Source organism: Pygocentrus nattereri, chromosome 2, assembly GCF_015220715.1.
Source record: "Pygocentrus nattereri isolate fPygNat1 chromosome 2, fPygNat1.pri, whole genome shotgun sequence".
Classification (NCBI taxonomy): domain Eukaryota; kingdom Metazoa; phylum Chordata; class Actinopteri; order Characiformes; family Serrasalmidae; genus Pygocentrus; species Pygocentrus nattereri.
The window spans coordinates 28,871,732-28,882,925 of NC_051212.1; positions in this window are offsets into that span (position 1 = coordinate 28,871,732).

An 11,194-nucleotide genomic window follows, 5' to 3' on the forward strand; every position below is an offset into this window, starting at 1 on the left:
GTCACTGTGTGTGAGTGGGTGCTAAGTCTAAGCAGTTTAATTGTAAAAAGTAATCAGACAGAGTAATCGAGTGTGTGCTGTAAGAGGCCACAGTGTATCTGAATGGAACAGACTTTTCCCCAGGAAGTACTTGAGAAGTCCATTGAAGCTACAATGCATTTTCCCTCTGCTGACCCGGTCTCGATGGGACACAATGCTTCCTCATGCACATTTTGACAATCTGAATTGTCACAAAAATTTATATAAGAGAAAGTGTCCTATGTCATATTTGGATATCTGAGGACTTCATTCATTTCCAGTCAAAACGACCATTAAGTACCAGTTATTCATTTTTCAGCATCAGCAAAAAAGCAGAAAACACAGCACAAAAAAACTCAAAAACTAAATGTAAAATCATTTTTTCAGTATTTGTGTCCACTAATTGCATTTATTGCAGCTTCCATTCTTCCAAATAATAAACACATTTAGTGTTGAGGTCTGGACTCTGTGGTGGTCAGTTCTTTTGTGGTCAGCTTGTTTTTTGTGTATTTTCTTTTCTCAGTAGCAGCTTCTTGACAGCTACGCTTCCTTTCAGACTCATAGTGTTGAGTTGTCTTCTCACAGTGGAAGGATGGACAGATCTGAAGCAACAGTGGAGCTTGAATTTTTTTCCTCTCTCTCAAAGAAAAAGCTTTAAGTGTTTTTTATTTGATGGTTTTTGTGTTTTCCAAGGTCATGGTTGTTTGTAGTCCTCTTTTCTTTAAGTCTTTTGAACCCCACTTTCAGAAACATTTTTATGTCTGTAAAGAAGTGTTATTGGCTGATTTTATGACCCATGAAACACACTTATGAATTCCTAGAACATTCTATTAGCTAAAAACACCTGTCACGTATCCACCGAGAATCCTCTGGGAGATCATATGACTTCCAAACTTCCCATAAGCAAAAACACTAAGATGGACTCAATCTCCCAAGATCCTTTGGGAGATCACTCAACTTATCACATGACTCCGCACTCCTATCAGTGCTCTAGATCTCCGGATTACTGATGTGAGGTACCTGTGTTACTTATATGACATACTTATTTTACTTTTTAAGCCTGGGCTTTAGCAGGAAATACTTGTGAAGTATTTTGTGTGTAATTTGTGTGTAATTTGTGTGTATTTTGTGTGTGATCTTTGGCCTTTGTTTTTTTGACTTTGCCTTTTGCTCTGCCTTCTGGATTTGTTTGCCATTCCTTCTGACTACTGATTTTTGACCCTTAGCCTGAATCTTCGACCACACAGTTGCCTTTCCTTTATTGGACTTGACGTACTGCCTAATGTATGTTTGTTTGTATTTTCTGTGCCTTTTTGATCTGAACCCTGCCTGTTTTCTGACAACGACTTGGACTGTGATTTTCTAAGTAAAGCCTTTTCTGTGTTTTACATCTGCAAGCATCTGACTCTGCTTGGCATGTTACAGAATACCTCACCGCTAATGCAGACGGCTGATCCGGAGGCTTTCCAGAAAGATCTGGCAGAGCAAGGACAACTGCTAGGGTAACACCAACAGGTATTGTCTGGAGTAACACAGTCTGTTGAATCATTAGCCCACCAGCAGTCTGAAGAGCAGGCTCAATTGGGTTGGTCCAAATAGTGGGTTCAGAACATGAACCTTGCTGAAACAGAGGTTCCTGTTACTCGCCCCCGATTTCAGGCTGAGGCTTCCCACTCTGTTTTTCCTGTTAGTAAGCCTGATAAATACGAGGGTGATCCAGACAAGTGCTGTGTTTTTTTTTTTTGCTGCAGTGTTCAGTTTACTTTGAGAATTCCCCAAGTAGTTCTGATCAAGCCAAGATTTCCTTTATAGTTTCTCACTTGGCTGACAAGGCTCTAGAGTGGGCAATAGCAAGCTGGGCTCACATTCATCGCCTCTCATACTCTCAGTTTATTAAATAGTTTAAAACCATTTTTGACCATCAGCATTAAAGCAGGGTTAGTGGTGAGCAACTCTCCAAGTTACGTCAGGGGAATCATTGAGTAGTAGATTATTCTTAGTTCTGTATGTTAGCTGCTAGCAGTGGCTGGAATGAGACCACCCTGTTAGTAATGTTTAGACAAGGACTGAATCCAGATATTCTAACGGAGCTTGCATGTAAAGATGATGACCTGAATCTGGATCAGCTCATCACTCTGGCCATCCGGTTAGACCATCACCACAGCAAGCCCAAGACCGAAAGAAATATCAGGACCTCAAGACCCCATTGAAAGTGGCTGCACTGGATGGAGGACCTGTAGGCCTGGAGATTATATTTAAAGTGACTCAGCCCCTGTCATTGAAGACCAGTGCTCTCCACAGAGAAATTCTATCCTTTTTATCGCTTGAACAGTCCGAATTTGAAGTGATATTATGGCTAGAGAAACACGACCCATCTATTTACTGGTCTGATCACACTATCCTCAGATGATCTGACTTTTGTATGCAAGCATGTATCACCCAACTTTTCCAGTCTTTTCCACTTCAGTAGAGAGCTCTAATGCCAACAGTATTGTAAACATCCCTTCAGAATACAGAGACTTAAAAGAAGACTTTAATAAAAATATTGCTACCAAACTACCCCCACATAGAGAGTATGAGCTTGTTGACAACCCCATATTTCCCAAATCCAGAATCTACCCTTTGACACAGGAGGAAAAAACAGCCTTGGATACATATATCCAAGAAGCTTTAGAGCTAGGGTTTATCAGGCCATCGCTTTCTCCCATTGCTTCTAGTTTTTTCTTCATTAAGAAGAAAGATTGGGGACTACGTCCATGTATAGATCGTCATACCCATATCCTCTTCCCTTAGTTCTGGTAGCATTAGAACAACTAAAAGGTGTGAAGTACTTCACTAAGCTAGATCGCTGGAATGCATATAACCTAATTAAAGTAAAGGAAGGGGATGAATGGAGGACTGCATTTATGGCTACTAGGAGGCACTATGAATACTTGGTCATGCCTTTCGGCCTCTCTGTCGCCCCTCTGTCTTTCAAGCTTTCATCAATGAAATACTAAGACATGCTAGGGAAATATGTAATCGCCTATTTAGATGATATCCTCATGTACTTCCCTGATAAGGCCACCCATGTGTAACACGTCCATTTGATTTTGAAGCGATTATTGGACAGCAACTTGTTTTTAAAGGGAGAGAAATGTGAGTTTCATCTTGTAGCCTATAAATGAAACAGATTCGTCATTAGTTCTTAAGGACTCATCATGGATGACCAGAAAGTAGAACCGGTTAGTCAATGGTCCTAGGCTTTGCAAATTTTTACCACCGTTTTATACACAATTTTAGCACTATTGCAGGTCCTCTTATGTCTCTACACAAAGGTGGACACAAGAAGCTTAGATGGACAGAACATGCATTTCAAGTGTTAAAAGAGGCCTTCATCACTGCCCCATTCTTAAACACCCAGACCTATACAAGCCTTTTATAGTCAAGGTAGATGCCTCCGAGACTGGTATAGGGGCTGTTTTGTCCCAACCCTTTGGGAATCCTCTCAAATTACATGCTGTAGCCTTTTATTCCCATAAGTTATCTCCTGCAGGAAAGAATTATGGTATCAGAGACTGAGAACTGCTGGCTGTCAAGTTTGCCTTAGAAGAATATAGACCCTGGCTGGAGGGAGCGAATTATCCATTTGTCGTTCTAACTGATGATGAGAACTTGGAGTATCTACGTAACACCGAATGCCTGAATCCTTGTCAAGCCAGATGGTCTCTGTTCTTCTCACGTTTTTGTTTCAGTATTACATATCGACCAGGTTCTAGAAACACTAAGGCAGATGCCCTATCCAGAATCCACCAAAATGTTGAGACAGTTACTCCTGAATTAATCCATTCTCCTGAAGTGTCCATCTCCTCTATTAGATGGGAGATAGATGAGGCCATTAATAAGGCATTGACCAACATTTCAGTGCCAAGCCAATGCCTTCCAGGGAAGATGCATGTCCCCACTCAATTTTGTACACAACTTATTTCTTGGGCTCATTCCTCCATTACCTCTGGTCATCCTGGAGAAACTAGAACCCATCAGCTCCTGTCACACCAATATTGGTGGGAAACGATGCACAAGGACATGCATGCCTTTGTAGTATCCTGTTCAACATGTTCCCATTGTAAAACACCCAAGACATTGCCCGCTGGAAAGCTAGTGCCTTTACCAGTACATAATAGACCTTGGTCACACCTCACTGAAGATTTTGTAACAGACCTACCTGAATCTCAAGGCTTCACCAATATTCTAACTGTTATTGATCACTTTTCCAGGGGGGTCAGATTCATCCCATTTTCTTCAATTCCTAGTGCATTTCAGACAGCAGAAGCTTTATTCAATCAGTTTTTTCATTTATTTGGTATATCTGAGGACATTGTGTCAGATCAGGGACCCCAGTTTACATCACAAGTTTGGGCAGCATTCTATAAGAACATTGGGGTGTCTATTAGTCTTACTTCCAGGTATCAACCACAATCAAATGGACAATGTGAGAGAATGAATCAAGAATTAGGTACATTTTTGAGAATCTGTCATGAGAACCCCACAGACTGGTCTTGTTTTTTTTCATGGGCACATCCTCTGATGTTCCTGCAGTAGACTCCTGGATGCAGAGGAGTGAACAAGTTTGGGAACAAACATATCAATATATTGAGAATGTGAACAAAGGAACAAGGAGCAGGCAGATCGACACAGAAGTGAGACAGCAGTTTATCAGCCCGGAGGTCGAATGTGGTTGGCCACCAGGGACTTCCGAAACCTAGAGGGAAGTAGGAAGCTCCAACCTAAATATATTAGACCTCTCGATTTAGAGTCTTCCGTTCTTTTCATGTGTCTCTTTTTAAACCTGTCATTGCAGGGCCTTTGGTTGAGGCTTCACCAGATGTCACGGCATCCTGCCGGACAGTGATAGATGGGGAGCCAGTCTATGCTGTCCGTAAGCTGCTGGACTCTCAGAGATAAAGGGGACTCCTGCAGTATTTGATTGACTGGGAGGCATACGGCCCGAAGGAGCAGTGCTGGGTTCCTGCATGAGGCATCTTGGATCCAGGTCTTATAGCAAAATTCCACAGCTGACACCCTGACAAGCCTGCTCCTCATCCTAAGGGTCGCCCGCGGAAGAGTCTCTCCAGCTCTCTCTCTCTGATGGTCAAAGGGGTCCTTGTGAAGGGACCCCATCTGTCCAGCACTTCAGCAGCTCTGGGTCTGCCCCTGTTCGGAAGTCCGGCAGTGGGCATTGTGGTCATCCTGGCCTGCCTCATTGCGAGGACACCTGGGACTTTTTGCGGGGGTTGGTACCGTCATGTATCCAGACTCCCAGACTCCTCTGGGAGATCATATGACTTCCAAACTTCCCATAAGCGACAACACTAAGATGGACTCAACCTCCCAAGATCCTCTGGGAGATCACATGACTCCTCACATTACTCCGCACTCATATCAGTGCTCTAGATCTCCGGATTACTGATGTGAGGCACCTGTGTTACGTGTCATATGCCATACTTAATTTACTTTTTAAGCCTGGGCTTTAGCAGGAAATAGTTGCGAGGTATTCTACCCATATTGCGATCTACTGAGCGTTCTTTTCTTTGTGTGTATTTTGTGTATGATCTTTGCCCTTCATTTTTCCGACTTTGCCTTTTGCTCTGCCCTCTGGATTTGTTTGCCATTACTTCTGACTACTGATTTTTGACACTTAGCCTGTATCTTTGACCACACCATTGCCTTTCCCCTTTTGGACTTGATGTACTGCCTGATGTATGTTCGTTTGTATTTTTTATGCCTTTTGGATCTGAACCCTGTCTGTTTTGTGACAACGACTTTGGACTGTGATCTTCTAAGTAAAGCCTCTTCTGTGTTTTACATCTGCAAGTGTCTGAATCTGCTATTACATTACAACACCACATAAATAACATTATTTGACTCTGACTGATGTTCCTCAGTAACATTTACATCATAAAATCTGCACAGCTAAACACAGATCGGCCAAAATCAAATAAAATAATGGCTGCTTTTTTGGAGCAAAACTAACTAAAGTGCTAGGCATTTCCACAACTCTCAATCTACTGTGAAGAGATTCACTCTTAAAACAAAGTTTGTGGGAAAAGGGGGACATAAGACATTTACCACAACATTTATAAAATTCTCTACGCTGTAAACAGTGTCAAAATGTAAATTATTGAATGGGCAACATGTCACCCAGCAATAGAACCACACACTCTCAGTGCTTTTAAATGACAGAGACCTTTAAATGGCTCATGGCTAGGACATATGGTACATAATCTTTGCATTATATTACATTATACCATGTTGAAAAATTACTCTAAAGAATTGTTCTTTAGGTTGTCTCACTCAGCACTCTAGGGAAGTCTTTTTGAAATGTCTTTAGTTAAGAATGTCCAGCATCACAAACAAGAAGGGTGATTACTTTTAAAAATACTGACCGTCATGCTGAGTTGTTCTTTAAACTGATTGTAAGGTTCATGCTGTGGGTTAACGACAGCATTCATGTCACAGTTTTGGTGCAGTACTGTAGGTCAGAGGTGTGCCAGCCCTTCTGAGGTAAGCTACTGGATTTGCAGGTTTTGCCTACACTCTCTGTAGACACTCTGTAGACAGTGTACTCAGGAAGTCAGTATTCACAAAAACTGAACCTTCACAATTCACAAAACTGAACCTTCGAGACCTATTAAATAACTCAAATACAGCCATTTTATTTACTATCCAAAACCACTACTTTACAACATCTCATACTGTCACTTATACAGCATCACTGTCAGATCAAAACCATATAACATAACAACATTACAGGAACACTTCAATTTTTTTATCCAATTAAAGTAATCATTTCAGGGATATGACAATAAGCTTGTGTTTTCTCACACATAAAGTCAACCCTAAATGGATAATAAAAGTTCTGTGTGTTCTCTTATTCTTACTTTTTCTTAGTTGTTTATCATGGAGCAATAGCAGAGAATAGGTTGAGTAAGATAACATAGCGCTAGATCTTTTATCCATTAGTATAACCCAGTCTGGACTTACAGTGGGTCTTTCAATGGGTTTCTTACCCACATCTAATGGCAGCTTCAGCAGCATTTGACGGTTTGTAGCCTTCCCAAATGTAGGCCTACAGGTATAACTTTGCTTTTAGAGGAGACATACTGAAATAGAGAAGACCGTCAAAGCTGTCTAGTCAATGACACAGACTATGAGATAAACAGGAATGGCCCTTAAAAAGCAATTTTTAAAACCAATTTTTCAAAATTTCTGGATAAGTCAGTAGTTGAGATTACAACAAAGTCATACAGAGTGGTTTGGGTGTGAAATGGCGAATTGTAGAGAAACTTACCAACTCCTTACAAACCAATTTCTTAACAGTGGTGGTGATAGGAACCAGTGATTGCCATGTCTACAGCACAAACATAGCCATTTTATATACTTTTCAAAACCACCAGTGAACCTGCACACATTTTTATATGAAATCTTAATGATGGTAAAAAAAAGAGCTTAGTCTGAATGAACAGTTTTCTTTGGGGATTAATTTGCCGCTCACCACCCTTCACATTCTTTTCTGCCCTAAATGTATTTTTTAAAATACATTTTATACCAAAACATCTCAAACCAAACCTATGATAGAACAATTTCTTAGGCATCCAGCATTCATCACTATTTGATGTAATCACAGATGTCTGGTTCCTATCACTGCTGCTTTGAACATTTCTGACTTGGTACTTTTCTCCAAAACAGAGCACATCATATCAAACTGCTCTGAATGACTTTGTCAACAGCTTACCAATTTAATTATGCTGTTTTCAAAAAACGAGTGGAATTCCCCTTTAAAGGGATGTTGGAGCATTTTTAACCTAATCTACTCAGTCTGTGAATGGTCAGTTATCACAGAGAATAATTTTCACATGTTTCCCAGTAGGGTGGCATGGTGGCGTGGTGGGTAGCGCTGTCGCCTCACAGCGAGGAGGGCCTGGGTTCGATTCCCCGCCGGGCGACCAGGGTCCTCTCTGTGTGTAGTTTGCATGTTCTCCCCGTGTCTGCGTGGGTTTCCTCTGGGTTCTCCGGTTTCCTCCCACAGTCCAAAGACATGCAGTCAGGCCAATTGGACGTGCTAAATTGCCCCTGTGTGTGTGTGTGTGTGTGTGTGTGTGTGTGAGTGACTCTGTCTGCCCTAACCCTGACGGAGAAGCGGCTTAGAAAATGGATGGATGGATGGATGGATGGATGTTTCCCAGTATTTAAATAAGAACTCAGAAAGGTTGTTGACTCAAAACACACTCAAAGGGGAATTCCACAGGTTTGCAAAATGTCTGCATAATTAAATGGTTAAGATGAACAAAGTCATTCGCAGTGGTTTGATGTGAAATGCTTCATTGTATAGAAATTTACAGAGTAAGAGTTGTTTGCTATTATGGTGATAGGAACCAAACATCTGAAAAGTTTTAAGCCTCTAAAAGTTACATGAGGCATTGTTTTACAACACTTTTGAGAATGTTTTGACGTAATATGTATTTTTAAAAATCCATTCATGGTGGAAATGTACACACAATTCAATGTAAGGCAAAATAGCCTTATTATAGCCTAATAGCTCTATTTTACTATTTTCAATATCCATCCATCATCGTTGACCGCTAGTCCAGACAGGGTCACGGTAGCAGTTGGGAGAGCAGAGAATCCCAGATGACCCTGTCCCCCGCAACTTCCTCCAGCTCATTCCTGGGGACCCCAAGCCACTCCTAGGCCAACTAGGAGACATAATCCCTCCAGCAGGTCCTAGGACGACCCGGGGTCTTGTCCTGGTAGGCCGTGCCTGGAACACCCCCACCGGGAGGCGTCCAGGGGGCATCCGGATCAAATGCCCGAACCACCTCAGCTGGCTCCTCTCAATGCGGAGGAGTAGCGGCTCTACTCCGAGCTCCTTCCGGATGACCGAGCTCCTCACTCTATCGCATACCATGTAGCCCGCCACCCGAGAGAGCTTCGCCTTTTGGCTCAACTAACTCTTCACCACTACAGTCCGGTACAGTGACCGCATTACTGCTGCCGCCTGTCCCAGCCTACGGCTGATCTCACGATCCCTCTTCCCGTCACTCGTGAACAAGACCCCAAGATACTTAAACTCCTCCACCTGGGGCAGGTCCTTTCCCCTTACCTGGAGTGGGCATGCCATCCTTTTCCGGGCCAAGACCATGGACTCAGACTTGGAGGTGCTGATCCGCATACCAACCGCTTCACAAACCGCTCCAGTGAGCGCTGGAGGCATCCATGTGATTCCGCCAAAAGAACAACATCATCTGCAAATAGCAGAGACGCCACCCTCTGGCCTCCACACATAATGCCCTCCTGACTCCGGCTACGCCCTGACACTCTGTCCATGAATATCACGAACAAGAGTGGAGACAGAGCACAACCCTGGCGGAGTCCAACGCTAACACTGAAAGAGTCTGACTTAATGCCGAGTATACGGACACAGCTCTCACTCTGGGAGGACAGAGATTGGATAGCCCAGAGTAGTAGCCCAGCAACCCATACTCCCGGAGGACCTCCCACAAGATATCTCGAGGAACACGGTCATAAACCTTCTCCAAGTCCACAAAACACATGTAGACTGGGTTGGCAAAATTCCCATGCCCCCTCAACAATCTGTGAGAGGGTGAAAAGCTGATCCATTGTTCCATGGCCGGGACGGAATCCACATTGTTCCTCCTCAATTGTTGTTCCTCCACAATGTTCCTCCTCCTCAGAGAATGTGAAAGTAACCTAAGCTCCAATGATCAAAACAGTGTTGGAACAGCTTAGGTAAGCTATTCCTTTGATCTGTATTTTTATAGTGTAGTCATTGATGTTTTAACTTTATATGATGTAAATTATAAGTTGTTACGTTGTTATGGTGTTTCAGATGTTTGTTTGCGTAATTCAGTATCTTCCTATTGACGCCTATTTTACAGTTAGTTTAGTTTCGAGTCAGTATGTGTCCACATTAATCAAAAATGTGACATAAATATGGCAGGTGGAGAACAGTTTGAAAACGTTGCATTGAGCTGCATTTTTATTGACTTTCAGGTCACTAACTTTAGGCTGTAATCTCCCCCTGCAAATTCTGTAAAGCTCAGTTCCAACCAAATGGCTATGGGCATCAATGGAAGCTTTTGAAACAAATATTTCATCTGAATACAGGCTCAATTTTCTGCCATTTACCCACATTACTCTGGAAGATTGTCAAGTGGTGGTGGTGATGTATTTCGCTTGTGTGTTTGCTGTAGCCGTGGCAGCAAGGCTTTCACTGATACTGTTAGAGAAGAGGAGCAGGCTCTGACATTTAGGATAAGATACAAATAATTTTTCCATTGACGCATCATTGAGTAAAACTGGGGGGGACTTTTTTCAAACACATTACTTTGTGGAGACAGATATCAGTTCTAGTTCTTCTAAACCTTTCTTAATCTTGACTTTTCAAATCTGACATCAGTAGAAGAATATTAAAAATAAAGTAAAACATTTCCTTAATGATGCTTGATAAGAAATTTTTTTTCATTAATATAGGTCCTTAACAATACATAAAACATTTCCTTTTAGATATTTTATATTATATATATATATATATATATATATATATATATATATATATATATATATATATATATATATATACAAATGTTGTGGTACAATTATGTTCCCTGACTGAAGGTATTAGGGTATGGTAGTAAAGAGGGGTACTGCCCTAGTGACAGTTTCATACCTTTTTTCCTAATTGTAAAGTATCTATAGCTGCTTGTATTTATAGCTACTCTTCTGAAGCAGTTGCATAATGTATGCATCGACCACACTGGCCTCAGGAGAACAGGTCATGCTCTACTTGGTTGTGATCGTGTCAGCTTTAATTGGTCTCCTGAGGACACCATTTCCATTTGAACACTAGAAGGACGTATTGTGGTGTTGCTGAACATGACCATTTCTTTCATGTACATATGTAATATATATGTATGCCATAGCATGTTTACAGGTGAACAGTGGCAAAAGCAGCTCACTACAAAGACCAAACAAGCAGTTAATGCTAAATTCCCCTGGCAAACAGAGAAAGTATTGCAACAATGAATGACTTCTGCTAGTTAATGATTATTTGATTTAGTTAATTGCTATTTGTTTTGAAACATCTGGTGCTTTAAAACCGAAGTTTTAAACAGCT